The sequence below is a fragment of the Drosophila kikkawai genome, chromosome X (genome assembly GCF_030179895.1).
Source record: "Drosophila kikkawai strain 14028-0561.14 chromosome X, DkikHiC1v2, whole genome shotgun sequence".
Classification (NCBI taxonomy): Eukaryota; Metazoa; Arthropoda; class Insecta; order Diptera; family Drosophilidae; genus Drosophila; species Drosophila kikkawai.
This window is the reverse complement of record NC_091733.1, coordinates 27,157,745-27,175,742: the sequence shown is the minus strand read 5'-3', so window position 1 is coordinate 27,175,742 and position 17,998 is coordinate 27,157,745. Positions and strand designations below refer to the sequence as shown.

The window sequence follows — 17,998 nt, the reverse complement described above, 5'->3', positions numbered from 1 at the left end:
GAGAATTATTAGACCCTACAATTATATTTGTAAGAATTACCTTATTATTATTGTAAATTTAAAATTGTTTAAACTCTTTAAGCAAAAATCAATTATTAAACTTAATTTAAAGTAATTTTAAAAAATTTCTTCCAAGTGTTTAATGGGGGATCCAATGTGCGTACCGCCAGTGGCGGAGGGTTCGTATATAACCAAAAGGTAGGGGGGCTGCTTCTGCTGCGGTGGTGGCACGCACATGAGGTTCGCCAAGGTAAACTTTTTTAATTATGAAAATTAAGTGCAGCGACGACGGCTGCAGCATAAGAACAGCAAAGAGATGAAGAAACGACACCAATGGGGGCGACAGAGAGTAGGGTAAAGTAGGTGATGTGCATGGTGGGGCGGAATAAGAGGGGGTTTATGCAACCCCCCAACCCCAAGGCAACCTTATGGAGTGTCGCTGGCAAAACAGATGGCTGGCATTAATTGGATCTGCAGATTTTTGCAATAATCCAAAAGTAAAAATGTAACTACAGTGCAGTCTTAATTTTTGATTTTACAACCCCTAGCTTTGCATGTCAATTTAAAATAAAAGGTAAAATGTAAGGAAAAATACAATCTTAATGGTATTTTTAGTTCAGGAAACTCATAAAAAAGAGAGTGTGTTTAAATACTTAAAAAATGTTTAACTATTAATGATAAGAAATAATACAAACTAAAAAAAATTCCACAAAACTAACTTTACTTGAAAAGCTATTAAATATTTTTCATAATATTTTTTTTTAATCACTTTTAACCATATTTATGCTTCATTATAGAAAGGTGATGATTTATGTTTTGTTTTGAGGATTTTGTTATTCCCAGAATGTCATGAAATACAATCCCTGAAACTCTTTTTTTTTTTTTAGCTTGAGTTTTTGGCTTCCAGGAAAACTAATTTCGCAAGAGGGAGAGAACCTGGGGAGCGGGGATACCTAGCCAGTGGTAATTCATTTGGGCCATTACCTGCGCGGATTTAACTGTTTTTCGCTTGACTCCAATGCGGTCTTGGCCACTCCCATTGAATTTTGGCCCAAAAAAAAAATGTAAAAAAAAAACACCTGAGAAAAGCACTTAAAATTCCAAACAAAACCCAAAAAAAACAAAAAAAAATAAGAAAGCAAAAAAATCAACGTCAAACGCTTAACGCATGCACAACAAAAGGAGTCTGGAACTGCCCCCCCTCGAAAAAAAACCTCTGCACCTCTGGTCTCAGAGAATTGGAATCGGATCGCTGGGCAAAAATTGCTTTTTAAAATGCTGTAACTCATTTCGAGTTGTTGTTTCCTTTTTTTTATTATTTTTTGGTGAAGCTAATTAACTGTTAAATGAGCGTTTCTGGCTTAGAGTGAGCGAGTGAGTGTGTGTGGGTGTGGGTGTGGTTGTGAGTGTTACTCACTCGACAGATTCAAGAAATGTTGTTAACTTCAAATTTGATTTACGTCTTGGCCTATCTACATCTCTGTTTTCCCTATTTTCCATCTTATTTACACAGAAAACATTTATTTTGAGATCGTATTAATGAAAAAATTATTTTTATAAAAAATATTATTTATTAAAAAATTACAATTTAAATTATTTGAAAATTACTATTTCATTTAAATTGCTTAAAATTTTAATTAAAAAATTTAATACTACTTGAAAAAGAAGACAAATATGCAATAAATACATTTTTTTATTTATTATTATTTTTTTCCCCTTTAGGTAAAATTCCTTCATTTTTTCCAGTGTACTCCTGTATCTTTTCCTAGCTTTTTCTGGAGGTTTTCTTCTTTTTTTTTTTTTGAGACACTTTCACTTGCCTTACAAACGAAATTGTATCATTAGTCGTGGACGCATTTCGCCAGCGTTTTGCAAACGGATTTCATTGGGTCTTCTTTTATTTTATCTTTTTTTTTTTGCCAATTGAAGGCGTCTTGGCCTGCACCTAAAGTGCTGTTTGTTGCTGTTGCTGTCTGTCTTGCTGTGAAACCGGAAATTTTTGTCATTAGCTGGGAAATTTTATTTTCGCTTCGTTTCATTTTCGGGGATATTTTTCCGTACGTTTCTTCTTTTTTTTCGTGTCTCTTTTGAGTTTTCACGAACGGTTTTCCTGAGACGGCGACCTTATCCTCTGAGAATTGACGGCCGGAAAGGCAAAAGGATAGTCAGTCGTTGGTTTTTGTAAAAGTATATAGAATTTATATTATAGAGTATAAAGAAAGTTAAAGGTTCTGCTTAAGCTAATCCGAAATTTAATAGAAAACTAATAGAGTTTAGGTATTAAATTAAGTTAAATTAATAGCAATGAAATTAAGCAATAAATATATATATAGATCTAAAGAATCTTTAGAAAATATTATTAATTTTTTTTTGTATTTTCTTAGTATATAATTTCCATAGTAATATTCAAGTTATTTACATTTCTGCTAGCTTATTCGAATATTTGGCCTTTCCCTTATATCATTTTACTTTTTGGCAATATTCAGGCTTTTCGCTTCGTTCTTTACGCTTTTCCTTTTTTTTTTCCAACAATTTTTATCGGGCCATGTGAATTTTCGCTAGTCCTGGGAAATGCCCCAAACCCGAACCCCCGACCCCCCCCCCTGTACCCAGACTTTTCCTGGCTGTTGCTTTATCATTTTTCTTCGTCTGCTTTTGCCACCCACCTCCCTCCACCTCCCCCTCTTTATTTTTTTGGCCAAGCTTAGTTTTTGGGTTCGAAGGCTACTTGCACTGCCAGCGACATATATTCAACCAAAAAAAAAATAAAAGAAGTATCGAAAAAAAATAGGAGAAAAAAGCGGAAGCAGGGAAAAGGGGGATGGGGAAGAGCCAGGGGGCGGAAGCAATACATTCACATTTTGTATCATTGTGGGAGTGGCTGTGTGTGTGTGTGTGTGTGTGTGTGTGGGAGAGAGGACAAATGATAAATGAATTTGTGATAAATGAAGCATGTGGCCAAAAGTTGAAAATACTTTTTACACACAGTTTTGGAATCCGTTTTTGGCAAGGAAAGGGGGGGAATGGGACAACCCACCCATCCTCCGTCGGGGGGCAGGAGTTTCTGCTAAAGATATATCGAATTATGAGGGGCGGGAAAGGCGGTGCCGCTTATTGCCAGTTCAGATATCAACAGAGTCCGACAGTTTTCGGACAAAAGCTCGCTTCATTAACATTGGCTTTTCCTTTCCACCCCCATCCCTGTGCGTGTGTGTGTGTGTGTGTGTGTGTGTGTGTGTGTGTGTGTGTGTGTTCACCTGTTTTTTACCCTCACTTCTCCCTTCCCTTATTTTGTTATGCAAACTTTACTGGCATTTTCCAAACTAATGGAGTAGCAGCAGCAGCAGCAGATCTTTAGCTCCTGCAAGTGATGGCAATGATTTGCTGTTCGATTTGTAAGCAAAGTACACTCGAACAAAATACTTGTTTTATGAAGAAAATAAATATAGTGGGAAATAGATTTCTAAATTTATTGAATTACAATAATTATTCTCTACCATGGAATTATAAAAACAATTTACTCTCATCGTAGAAATATATCCCTAAATCACTAGAATTCCCAACTGGTTCTTTCAACGAAAAAAATGTTATCTGTTGTATCTAGGATTTATTTCTATTTAAATCTAAAATTTTGTAAGTCAATTAAAGTAAATAAACTTATAAAATGTTTAAAAATACATTTTTTTACTTTTTTTTTTGTAAATACTTGTAGATTTCATATTTTTCTGTGCACTTCATTCCTCTAGTACCTTCTTCTTTTTCTTTGAGAAAGTAGCCAAACAAGTGAATAAAACGAAGGAGGAGGAGGAGGTGAAGTAGGAGGATACAGAGAAGTAGGAGAAATGGGGAATAAAGGTGTGGGAGTGGGGACCAGAAGTGGAGCGATTACTTTTGAATAGTTTAACAGCTGTTCTCCAAGTGAGTGTGCGGGGGCAGAGAGTGGGAAAAAAAGCTAAAAAAAAAAAGGAGGGAAACTCGGAGGAAAACTCTAGGGGGGGATGCAGTAAAATAAATGGTCAAGTAATTGAGAATCGAGATTGGTGCGGGGATTAAGTTGAAAATGAGTGGCTCTTTTTCACAGTGAAATAATTTTAGTTTGGAGCTTTTACAAAAAATAAAAAAAATGCTTTATCATTGGTATTTATCTTTAAAAATATAAAATAAATTAAATGTTGGGAAAATAGGAAAAATAGTTCTTAAATAGAAAAATATATCGAAATATAAAAATGAAATAAAATAAAATATATAAAAAAAATATAAAAAATATACACAAAATATACAAAAAAAATTTACACAAAACATAAAAATAATATACACAAAATATAAAAAAAATATACACAAAATATAAAAAAAAAATAAAAAAATATACACAAAATATAAAAAAAAACTAAAAAAAAATATACACAAAATATAAAAAAATATACACAAAATATAAAAAAATATATAAAAATATATAAAAATATACAAAAATAAAGAAAACAAAATAAATACCTTTGCCTGGCATTTGCAACTTCCTTTGATTTTGTTGTTTTTTTAATTTAGCTTGGCGAATTTTGTGACTTGATCCATGAAAGTTTTGAAATATACAACAAAGTCCAAGCCAAGTCCAGTCCCTAGACTCTTTCAGACTCTTTCGTCTAGACAAGGTCTCAAGGTGCCCATTGTTTCGCGTTCTTCTGGTCAGCTAGGAGTGTGTGTGTGTTGCCATGTAAATCAATGCATTATTTTCCCACGTCGTTTTCAACGAAAAAAAAAAGCCAAAAACTCATTTATCAGAGGCGGCATTTCAACAACAAAAGCCAGTCACACCAATAACAATAAAAATAACAACAACAACATCAGCCCACACACACACACAAACAAAAACAGCTAAAATGTAGAAGGTGGGGGGCAAATATCGAACAAGAAATAAGCAGCATCATCATTTATATAGCCCATAACCATTGCCCACCACATAAGTCCGTCTCTATATGCGTGTTTGTGGACTTGAAAAAGCGTATATGCTGATGAATATATAGTGTGAAACCTCAAAAGCATCAAATCGAATTGTATTAAACCGAAAATGTAGCAGGAAAAGGTTTTTAAAAATTCTACTAAATTATATTTTAAAATTCTATAAAAGAAAACTTCAAAAAGTATATAAAAGAGTGCCTTTAAATTAAACAAAACCTTATAATTTCTATAACCAAAACAGTTAGTGAATACAGCCTTCGGTTACACCCTAATTCCAATTCCAATTCCTATTCTTTGATTTCTTTTTTTTTTTTTTTTTGTTTTTATTGGTGGACAACAACGAACGTTTAATTTATGACCAACATTTAATTGCGAAAATGCAGCTTGTTTGTTTTCCGGGTTTTCTAGGGCGTTATCCAACGCATAGACACATACATTTATATTCTCGAATATATATTTCAAATAATGACCACAAAACTGTCATTAGACACGGCGCATAAACAGCAAAAAAAAAAAAAAGAAAAAAAAGCAGTGAGGGCAGAAAATTAAAGTGGATGGCAAACAGAGCGCATCGATGGCATTGAATAATAATATTTCATCGCTTCGGCAACTCCTTGGGATACTTCTTCTATATATCCAAAGTATATACTTCCTTTTAGCCACCTTTTCGTTCTGTTTGTTCATAATTTGTTTGTATGTGGAGTGTTTGTTGTGTGGAGGGTGGGGTTTGTGCATATTCCATTGGGTTTAATTGATTCGAAAAAAAAAAAATGAAGAGAAAAATTCAAATCACGAAAGTGTTAAGAAATCGAGCGAAAGAAGACCAAAGACTCGGGAACCCTTCTTCTATATCCATCTCGTTTCTCCTGCTGCTGCTGTTCAAACAGGTTCTGTCAGCGAACTCTGAAGAATTCTTTTCTTTTTTCGCTGTGCACAGAAAGAAAATTATAGATTTTAAGGATATTTTCAAAAGAAGTCTAGGTAAATCTTTTAAAAGAATTTCTTAAACTTGGAGAAAAATAAGCAGTACATGGCTAGATTGAGTTGGCTGTCAACGCTAATTAAAAACATATATTTTAGCGTAGTATTTTAGATCCATTTTATAATTAAAAGAGAAAAACAAAAGAAAATCTTAAGCTTAGAAAAACAAAAACTTAGCTAGATCGAGTTGGCTGTCAACGCTAATTAAAAACATATATTTTAGCTTAGTTTTTAAGGTTATTTTTAAGAAAACAAGAGAAAAACAAATCTTTATATTTTAGTTTGTTAAGTTTCTCTAAAAATATATATTTCTTAAATTCTTGTATCAAGTTTTACCTAAAATTTCTCTCTGTGCTGGAGTTTCGTGTTTTTTCCCCCCCTATTTTTGAACCTGCGTGCCCAAGAGCCAACATTCCCGCCTCTCTCTCTCACTCTCTGTCTCTGTTTAAAGTGGAAACCTGTTTTCTCAATAATAAAAACTAATTTATTTACTAGTTGTAGGTACAAAGAATAACAACAACAACAACAGCACATATGGCTCACAGGTCCCAAAGAAAACGACTGAGAAATATACATACTCCGAAAACCATGGCGACAAAATACAAAAAAAAAATATCAGGGGAAAAAGGTTCGGGAAGGGGGGAAACTGAAAAAAAAAACTGCGTGTGTGGCTAATCAGAATCAAATTGATTTAAATTTGAATGGTTCGACGGGTAAAGTGCGAGTTTAAAAGGTGGAAAGAGGGTTAATGGACGGGGGGCAGGGACGGTGAGGCTTGAAGTGAGAAAAAAAAAGCGATAAGTTCCCCAAGCGGCTCTTCTCTTGTTTGGGTATTTTTTTATCTGTACTTTCTGATTTCGAACCAGTTTCAATTTTAATTTATTTGTTTTCTTATTTGAGAAAGTGTTTGAAGTTGCAGTCGGAATTCTCTTAGATATAAGTTATATTTTTGGTTTTAAAATAAATAGATAAATTATTAAATAATTGATTAAAATTCTCGTTTAATCTTTTATTTTGTTCCTGAAATAATATTTACACAAGAAATATTTTAAAAATATTTTAAACTAGACCCAAAACTCTTCTCCTGGGTTTAATCACAGGTGAACGCTAATTGAGGTGGCAAACATTTGTAGATCGAGGACCCAAAAAAAAAAGAGAAGACCCGAAAATGAAAAGCCAACAGAGAGAGAGAGAGAAGGAGACTGGGGAAAACTAAAATTCGAATGGAGTTTTTGGTGGAAAATTTCAAAGAGTGTGTGCAGCTGGCCAATGTTATTGTTGTTGTTGCTTGTTTTTTGGAAAATTGCAGGGGGGGGGGGGTTAGGAAAAGCGGAAAACTGAAACTGAAGCCGAAGCTGATGCTGAAGCTAAACAAAGAACAATACCCGAAATACGAAGAAAGTATCTTAAAGATACCAGTGCGCTGCACAAAAGCCAAACAAAAGCGGCGGAAGTAACGGGAGGGATAAGGTAAAGTATCTACGAGTCGAAAGCGCAAAGTTTTGCGCTCACTTTTGACACAGTAGATGAGAGCCACCAGATACAAGAAGCACACAGCACAAACACAAACACAAACCTACACACACACAGATACAAACAGCCACACAAGCCAAAAGATACAGATACACGGATGAGTCAGGGACTTTGAGGTTGCTTTTCTTTCGGTGGGGTTACCATCAAGGGGGTCCATGGACCCGGACTGTCCTCAGGGGGTTATAAGAGGCACAAACCCAGTTGACAACAACAGGTGGCTCCACTTACCTGTCTGTTTATGTTTTATGCTCTCCCAGTTGTTGTTCTTCGTTCAATTACTCCGGCTTGCCGCTGCTACTGCTACCTTTGTTTTTCCACCTGGTCCAAAGTCCGTAGCTGGACTTTATTATGCCCTGCATCCAACAGATGCGCCGCCCCAAGTTGCCAAAGTTACCCAAAAGTTATGCTGCAAAAAGATCGCAGGCAAAGAAGAGTTAAGAAGGAAGGCAAGGCTTTGGTAAATTTTCGAAATGTAAACAATAATAGCCAAGCAAATTGCTAAACAATATTGCGTATATTGAAGAGAGGTTCGAGAAGTCCCAAGTTTTCACTTACAAATTGAAATTCTTAAGTGATGTAGCCAAGTTTTGAGTTTCCCCTTATTCTTAGTCCGATTTTTAGGCCTTAAAAATATCTGTATAATGTATCTAATAATTTCCATAATTTTATAGACTTCAGCTTATGGTTATTCCCTAGCTTACCACCATATTTTGACAGGCCCATCTCGTTCAACAAATGTGATTCATGCACTTATGAATATTTATTATATTCTTTTCATTTACAAAAAAACCTAACAAAAATTAACACTTTTATATGTGGACAATCCAGTCCGGCCGAACTGTCTGAGTCATGGCATTTGCTAACCACAAGCTGAGATTTATAGATGACAGGAAGATAACTCTTTATCTTTTTTTGCTGCTGCTTTGAAAACCATTTTTAAAGCCTTTTCATTTAGTTTTTTTTCCTCCCTTATATCCCCTGGACCATGACCCCAGCTTGGGATGAGCCTTTCTCTCGGTTCAACCGTTGCAAACTTGCCTCAAGTTCAATTTTCTTTTGTTCTATGAAAAAAAAAAGAAGTGGGGAAAACGAACTAGTAAATAAAGTTGAATGCGGCAGCCGACAAAAAGAAGATCAAACTTTTGCTAGTCTTGGCAGAATTTTGTAGTCATTGGAAAGAAAAATAAATTAAGTGCTAATAAAAAAGGGTTTTTTGGGCAGTCTGAATGAGTTGATACCTTTGGCAAGGGTTCTTGATTTGAATATTTAATTTTTTTTTATTGTATTTGAACTAGTTTTCTTATAAAATATTTGTTTAAACTGCACTAACCTTAAACCTTTCACCCTAGAAATAATTTTTGCTTTCTTAAAATGGTCTTATATCTTGTTATGGCTTTATATTAATATAGATTATAATTTTTTTTTACAATTAAATATTAAGAAATATTTTATATTTATAATTTTTAGTTTATTGTATGACAAAACTCCCCTGTTCTACCCATTGTGGCGTGAATCTCAGGCCGGAAAAGTCGACTGGAAACGGCGTGAGATACTCAATCGAATTAAAATGCATTCGAGTAGCAATGACACTGACACGCCCCATCATTCCGCCCCCTTTTTCCAAGAAGAAAAACAAAATACCAAAAAAAAAATTTATAAAAAAACGAGAAAAATAAGAAAAGAAGCAAAGAAAAGATATAAAAGCTACGAAAACTGTGGCAAAAGTTATTGTAACTTTTGCCCGCTGGCAAGGCAAAGCCAATTGGTGGGGTGAGGTTCTTAGGGATGTGGGTAAGGGGGCTGACATCCGTGAGGGTGGTGGAAAAAAAACTCAGAAGAAGAAAAACTGCTACTGATACCGAAAAACAGAGGCGCCACGCGCCTACTTGCGACGCATTTCCTTCCGTATTCCCGCTGAAAATCCTCAGCTTTTTCTGGTGACCTCAATCTTTAGTTCAATGCGTGACTGAACGGGGGTGAAGAGGGTGGGGGGTGAAGAGGGTGGGGGGCGGGGGGGTCAAGAGAGGCGAAATCTGGCCAACTGTGACTTCCTCTACGGCAGCAGCAGTAATAACAACAACGACAACTTTTTACTGTTTTACACAACCAAATATAAAAAGAATGAACCGAGGGTGGCCAATACCCTATACCTTGGATATGGTTAACAATTATTGTTCTTGGAAAAACTGTATAATTATTTTTTTTTATATAAAAATGTTCCATAATATATAACTTATAACTTATAACAGTTTTATTAATTTTAAAAATATTCAGTAAGTGTATACAAAAGCTCAAAACCAAAGATACCTTAAGAAATGTATATTCCCTTGGTCCTGAAGACCTTGTGGCATGAGGACTTTTCTTCAAAGATGCTTTTTAAATGATTAAACGCTCGCTCCAAATTACCGAATTTCTCTCAAGTCTTTTTGGTCAGGGACAAGTTCTTTTTGGTTTTTTTGTTCTCCGTTTTTTTTTTTATTTCGCTGTGTTTTGGGTTTTTTTCTTTTCTTTTTGCTGAGATTTCATATGGAATGACATTAAGTCGAGCGAAATATCACGCAGCGCCAAGAGCGCCCTTCTCATTAACATTTACCATTTTTGGGGCTAATCGATTTGAGCTCTGATTTGATTTCAGCCTTATATTTTTTTTTTGCATTTTAATTTGAGCTTTATAAAATTATGGAATAATCTTTGGGACAAAACGTTTGGGTTGTTAAAAAGATAAGAAAATGAGATGAAAGATGAAAAGAACAACACAAAACTATAGTTCAAAACGTTTTATTTATTGATTTTGATGAAGTTCTCAAGTATATTTTGAGACTTGCAAGATGTACATTGTGCATTCCCTTTAAAGTTAAGTAAACTTTCCTGAACAATATATATTCTCACGCAGTCAAGTGACAACTTATCTGGGGGTTCTCAGCTTGTCGGCAACATATCAAAATTAAAGAATTATTTCTTCGAAAGATAATTGTGGCTGACATTTGCCTTTTCCCAAAGTATTTCCACCATTCAACGATTCGAGAAAACGTTGCAAACTTGCTGACATGAAGTCATCAACATTGGAGTGTAATCGCCCCTCCGCATTTTTCATTTTCCATTTACCATTTTTTTTTTTTCCTACGCTGAGGAAGGAGTGGAAATTGTTGGCCAGGTCAAGTGGTTGACCGTGAATGGGCAAAAAATCAGTAGAAAAATGTATATAAGAATGGAAAGGAAAACTGTGAACCACTGCGAGACAATTGTCATATGAGCAAGAGCATGACAAAAGTGTTTTTCCCCTCATTCTGTAATTTTTTTTTTTTTTTTTTTTTTTTGAAAAGTTTGCCACACACACAAAACAATTTGTCGCTTGTCAGATGGAGGAAAAAATAGAAGCAGGGTAAGGGAGAGGGGGTGTTGGTCACGGGCGTTTAGTCAGAATTTTTTCAAACGTTTATCAGCCCAAAGCAATCAAAGTCAAGTTACTATGGACCCCTTTCCTGGCCCCCTGTAAACCTCCCTCCACAAATTGAAAAATCATTTGGAAATTTAATATCCTCATTCTTTGTTTTTTTTTCTCCCTCAATTAAAAAGACAAACTACCAAGGAAAACTACGAGAAAATACAAAGAACCCAAGAGGCAAGGTGCCTCTCTTCTAGGTAAACTTTTATTTATCGTTCAGAAAAAATGGGAAAAATGGTCTTGGTCAACGGTAACACAATATTTAATCAAATTATAAATAAAAGCGGGTAAACATATACAAAGGAAAACGATATTAATAAACCAATAAGGCGAAGATAAACAATTTATTAAATAAAATACTCATCGATTTCATTGATTGAAGTCAAATTAAAATGAATTAAAGTCTAATATATCAACTTGTGGGGAAGGAATATGTAGGAATATATTAAAACAACTTTAAACACACTCAAAATTCAAATCAAAAGAGACATATTTTTTATTTCAATTTATATTTGACGTCTCATAACGGTTTTCATCTTTATTATCCGTTTATTTTCATTTGTCGCACGCGGCGACTGCAATAAAAGTTGAATACATATAACCTTAAACGGAAGAGATACCACAAGAAAAACAGTACAAAATAATAAAGAAAACAAAATTAAAATAATAATAAACAAGAAGCAAAAAGGAAACCCAAAGATTCAATGTAGAAAACTTGAAATTGAAATTAATTCATAATTACAAGATCTGTTGAAATCTTGGGTAGAAAACCCCAAAGTTCCAAAGTTCGCTGGAAACATTTATATAGTTGACTTTAATCTCTGACTCTCACCTTCGGGTTTCCAAGTATTATCTATCATCTCTGTCCTATATCTTACTCCCAGACTTCTTTTCGATTTCCTCTGCGTTTGTAGCCAACATTGTTCTCAGCGACATTTTACCATCCATTCCAACATCATTTGACTCTTTTATATAGTTTTTCTTTCCTTTCGGTTATTCCATGTCTGATTCTGTCTTTTGTTTTTTATAGCCTGTCGTCTGGGTTCACATCATAGTTCTCCAGGCCTTCTTTTCCTTCTTAATTTCATATTACAGTTAATGGCGTTGTTAACTAACTTTTTGTGGCTTTTGCCTGATTTATTTGAGCATCTTAAACAATTTAGTATGCATTATTTGAGTTACATTCCAGAGTTTACTTCTAAATTCTTTTTCGTAGCTAAAAAATTATAGTTCTTGTACAAATAATCAAAAGTTAAATATACATATCTTTTGTATTTTTAACGATAATAATATTAAAAGCAATTCTAAATTATTCATTGTATTAAAATTATTATAGAATCTCTTTAATTAGTCTTGGATAACTAGGAACTATCCTTGTTCTGCGGCTTAGTATGTTTTATGTACTTTAAACTTTGATATTCTCTGGGGAACATATTGATCTGCCGGCTGAATTAGACCGCAAAAATTTGCAAATTTTTATTTAGATTCCACTTAATTGACATTCAAATTGCCTGTGGCTCATTAACCGCCCTGCCTCGCCCCTCTTTGAATGCTGCTGCTAGTCCCTGTCGACTCTTGTGCAATGCAACACATTGCCAGGCACTTAACAATGTCAGTTCTCCCCCGGTTTTCCCCGATTTTTCCCTCTTTATTTCTCCGCTGCCCCAACTCGCAGGCAGGCAGGCCATTTAAATGTCATGCACTTGGCGCGTTAGAAACTAAAAACTAAAAACTGAAACCAACGAAACTACGGTGTCCGGAGTTGCCGAAAATCGAATTTTCTGTAACTGGAAATGGCGTTTACAATTTGATATAATTACATCATTTTTGGAGGAAAATTTGTGCTTCTGATGGTTCTAAAATGTTATATAAACTCTACTTGACGGTGGATTCCCTAGTTTTAATCAAACATATTTAGTCCACTCTGCGGTTTCTATGCGTAAATAAAGCATAATTATGTTGTGCACTTTAAACTCATCAAACTAACCAAATTTTACCTCACAAGTGATATTCGTAGTTTAAGAATAATAATTTTATATTATTTAGATATTAAAATTGTATATTATGTTACTTTTAAACCAAATAAAACTAAAGTTCAACACATAAAAAGTTCGCATCGACTTCTTTAAGTTTTCGTGTAGTTCGAGGCAATAAACTTTTAATATTTAATCTTTGAAACTACATTTTTAAAACATTTACCAGTCTAGATATTAACACTGTTTTCAGTTTTATTACTTAAATTTTAATACAAGAACAAAACGAATGTCTCAAAGATACAATTATTATCAAAATGTAAACTTCACTTTTTATAAAAAACACAACATTTTAATTAAAACATTTAATGCTTCGGATATTTATAATAAAAATTACATTAGCTTGGTTTTTTCAGCATTATTGTTAAAACTTTTCCTTTATACTCAATTTTCAATAGTTTTAGTAAGTTTTTCGTCAAAATTATAAATTATTTAAGGCCCGAATTTTAAATTAATTCAAGATCACATTTCAAGTTTTAAAAATTAATTCCCTTCAATAGTTTTCGAGTTTAAAAAGAAAACTGTTGCAAGGGTGCGAGCGGGAGAGGTATGCTTAATTACAAAATAGGGTTTTGCTTGTGAAAAAAACCACAAAAGAGGCAGCAAATATTGTAATGAGAAATGCATAATAAAGAGAGGGACCAAAGGAGAAAGAGAGCGAGCGCGAGAGAGAGAGAGAGAGAGAAGAAAAGGCTGATCCCAACACACACACAAGCACAAACACAGATGCAGACACAGGTAGGCGAGATCTCGCTCGTTCTCCCTCTCTGTCTCTCTAGTTCGCTGCCCCTCTTGCCATCTCCCTTGCGCAAAATGCAAGTGAATGGTGCAGCATGCCACAAAAACAACACTGCGACGAGGCCTTTACTGTATATTCTCCTCGTCCGCTTCATTCTATTCCTTACTTCACTTCACTTTTCCTTACCTTTTTTTCCTCCTCGCTTTTTGCGCTTTCTCGTATTTTGTGTTCGGCAGGAATTTTTTCGGTAAACTTTGCAACTTTTGTTTTGTTTCTCGTATTTCTCACTTTACTTTCCTCGGTTTTGGCACTGACTCTTAATTCGTAGCTTTGATTCTTCGCTTTGCCTTTATTCTTGTGCACTGGCTCACTTTTTTCTCGGCGAATTTCCCTCGTTTTGGGCACAGGAAAAAAAATGCAGCGATCGGGAGGCTTTGTTCCCGCAGAAAATGGTTTATCCTTCCAATCGAAGCCAACAAAAAAAAGTAATAAACGAAACGGGGCAACAACAAACGGGGAGAACCAAAGACGCAAACGGAAGAAACACAAGCCAAATTCGGACGATGTAGCAAGCGATTCTCGATTTTATTTACTTCCTTCTCCTCTTTCCTTTATTTTTATTACTCTTCCTATTTGTATTATTTTTGTGTTGGATTTTTGGGAAAATGCAGGCGCAGCAATTGCAAGAAGTGCGGGAACCGGTTTTTTACAATTTCTCCTTTGGCCACACACGCTCACACACGCGCCCGTTGACGAAAAACATCCGTAAAACACCGTTTCCAAGGTCCGTCCGCAAACACCGATCGAAATGACTGTTTTTAAAACATCGATTTTCACTATTTTTCCATCCGACCGGCCCGAAATTTCAACAAAAATTTCCGAATTTTTGCCGTAAACACCGTTTCCTAAAATATCCAGGTCCGTCCGCAAACACCGAAATGCTGTTTCAAAACATCGATGTGTGTTTTTGCTATTTTTCCATTTTCATCCGACCGGCCCGAAATGTTTTCGACAAAATGGTTGCTTGCACTTGTATTTATACCTTCTTGCGCAGTCCGACAGTGATGTCACATTTTCGAGCCAGAAAGCGGGACTGCCAAAATAAATACTTTTGTTTATTTTTTATCGAAAACCTTGAACAAACGGTTCCCAATTTAGCGATATATTTTTTTATATATTATTTATATTTTCAAAAAGATTCGTAAGTTTTTCTAGACGCACTGTAAATTTAAATATAAATTTTTTTAAATTCTTTACCTCTTCTTCTATTTTGGGAAAATCGGCAATGAAATACCAGTTAATTTAATTTTAAAAAATTAACTTTAATTTTCTTTAAATTCTTAAATTTTTTTTATATTTTTTAGTTTCTATTTACAATTAGTATTTATATAATTAATAAACAGAATTTACTCAAAAAACCGAAGGAATCGATCTCTCTCACTCCCTGGGCTGCTCTCAGCTCTAAAAAAGCTAGAATTTGCCTGATGGGAAAAAAGCGGGAATGACACCGCTGCAGACCGAGCCGAGCCGAAGGCCGCCGAATGGGCTCGAACACGTTGCGTGCACATGGAACATGTTTGAATGGAACAATTCAATTCGACGGCTTCAAACAATGTCCAACAGCGAACGGAGTTCGAGTTCGAGTTGCAAATGGGTTCGAACTTGGATGGTAATTTATCTTACATTTTGGGATTATATTTGGGGTTTTTAATTTAAAAAATATATATAATTGATTTTATTTGAATTTTAATGTATTACATTTTATTTATAATTTTAGGGAATTATTAGGAGACTTAAAAAACATAAAAAGGTGGTTACAAAATGCAAAGATTTAAAATAATTTGTAGTGTTTTTTTTTTTTATTAAATTAAAATAATTATAATAATTATAAATATAATAAAATTATAATTATTATAAAAATATAACCCACACTCATACAATTTTTTTTTAGAATTGAGAAAAATTAAATTATTTTTAGGGTAAGCAAAGGAAATTGTAATTTTATTTTGGAAACTTTTTCTTAGTTTTAAGACGTTTATTCTTAAATCTAAAAAAAATATTTTTATGATTGAATTTTAATAATCCATATTTTTTTAATCCATGTAATGAAATTTATATTATATATCAGAAATTATCAGAAATTGTGAAATTTTTTATCTTTTCTTTCATTAAAATTATAGATCTATAGATCTCCCACGAAAATAAATAAAAAATCTTTTATCAAATTCAATAAAAACAACAAAAATCAATTCTGCTTGACCAAAAGTCGGAAAATTCTCTGCTCTGGCATTCAGACATTTCGTATCGGGTTTTCTGCTTTTATTTTGCTTGCTTTGGCAGGAGTTGACGACGGCTGTGGACCGGTTCAACAGGATGCAGGAGAGCCAGAGATAGAAGTGCTACCAAAACAAAGCAAAATAAAGGAAAAATAAAAGCAAAGACTGGAAGCTGGAAAAGAAGGAGTTGCCTCCGCGAAGGAGTTGCTCTTTTCGGTCTCTTCGCCTTTTGGCAAAGAGCAAGAGAGAAGGAGAAAAAGCAAAAGCAAAAGCAAAGTCAAAACATAAAAAGCAAACTACAAAAAGCAAAGCCAAAACCAACCTGACAACAATTTCAGGCACCGCTCTTTCTTGCTCGTAAATGTAACTAAAATGGCAAGCGGCGAGCGGCAACAATAATAAACCGGTTGAGGTTCGTGCGCCCAAGGAATGCACAAAAAAGCAAAAAATTTAACATCAACAACAACAAAAGCAGCAACAACAAGAGCAGCACTAACAAAAGCAGCAACAACAAAAGCAGCAACAGAAACAGCAGCAAAATGCAATGCGGGAAAAAATAGCAAGAGGCTCACAAGGCATTGGACTGCAGAAGTACAGGTAGGCCTTTTGGGTCCTTTAAATTTGTAAACTAAATAAAAATTATTACCATTATTTTTAACATTTTATGTACATTGTATTTCCATGTTAAGGCTATCTATATTTTATAATTAATAACATTTTATTTATTTAAAAATTATTTCTGTCAATCAACAGCTGATTTGTAACTTAGCCTTGCTTCACTGTACTTAAAGCCTGGTCAGTTGGATTGGTTATTCCCCCCGCTCACCTTAGTGGCAAAAAGCACAAGGAAAAACAAAAAGCAAAACCAAAAGGAATGACATAAATCTGCGTGGCAAACAAAAGACTCAAGCAACGAACGTGCCACAAAAGCGTGTTGCAACAAAAGCTGAAGCTGAAGCCTGCAACTGGATTACTGTTACACGAAAACACCACAAGAGCTAGAGAGAGAAAGAGAGAGAGAGAGACAAAAAGAAAAAGAGATAGCTACAGCCAGCGACATGGGGTCAAAATGTTGCGGGTCCGCGAACTTTTGTAGGTGAATTGACTTCTGCTCGAGTCACCCCAAAAATGGTAAATGGGTGGGAAGCAATCAGCGGATGGCAGGAATAAAAAATTAAAATAAAAATAAATAGGAAAATAAATTAACGGAAAAAAAATAAAAAGATACAAAATATAAGAAAAAATAATAAGAAATACATAAAGGAAACCAACAAGAAGAGATCAAAGAAGGAAAACCAAAAGATATAATAGATAGATTAATAACAAAATAATTACTTAAAACTCATTATTTTGATAATTACTTATTAAAGAAAATGTATTTATTTATTTATTAATATTTAAGGTTCTTATAATTTATATGACTATTTATTTAATTAATAAAATATCTCAAAGAAATCAATAAAAAGCTAAAAAATTATTCCATAAACTGAAGGTTCAGAAGAAACTAATAATAAATTTACAAAAAATTTAGAAACTATACAAATTATTTTTAAAATATTTAAAACAATCTTTAACACATTATGTTACTCAATTTAAAAGAATAAATATATAAATATTAATTTTACACAACAAATATTCTTACTTAATTTAATAAATAAAAAATGTATTATATATTTTTCCTATGAATTCAGTTATTTATGAATAATAATTTTAAAAAATTTCAAGTGTTATTAAAATTATATATATATCTTATTTATTTATTTCTAAATTAAGAAATTATATATAAAATACGTGTAGGTCTTAACAATTAATTTTAAATCAAGAATATATACACTTTAAAGGGCTGCGAAAATATTAAAAAATAAATAATAAAAAATAAATATTAAAAAATAAATATTAAATTATAAATAAATAAATATTAAACTGAATTTTTAAACTTTGCTAGATTTACTCCTTGATTAAATATATTTATTAATTTTTCTGAATATCAAAACTTTTAAAAATTACTCAATATTATATAATAATAATTTTTAAAAAT

The 17,998-nt window shown here is 33.5% G+C and overlaps 1 protein-coding gene across 1 annotated transcript in view; it reads right to left on the bottom strand.

Annotated features, from left to right (window-relative positions):
- LOC108082920 (hornerin) overlaps positions 1-12,073 on the bottom strand; it is a 94,887-nt gene extending 82,814 nt beyond the window's left edge. Inside the window, exons 1-2 of the mRNA XM_070288036.1 lie at positions 11,745-12,073; positions 7,696-7,873 (exon numbers count right to left, since the gene is read on the bottom strand). The gene's annotated coding sequence lies outside the window, so the exon portion shown is untranslated. The remainder of the gene's footprint in view (positions 1-7,695; positions 7,874-11,744) is intronic.
- Positions 12,074-17,998: the final 5,925 nt, after the last annotated feature.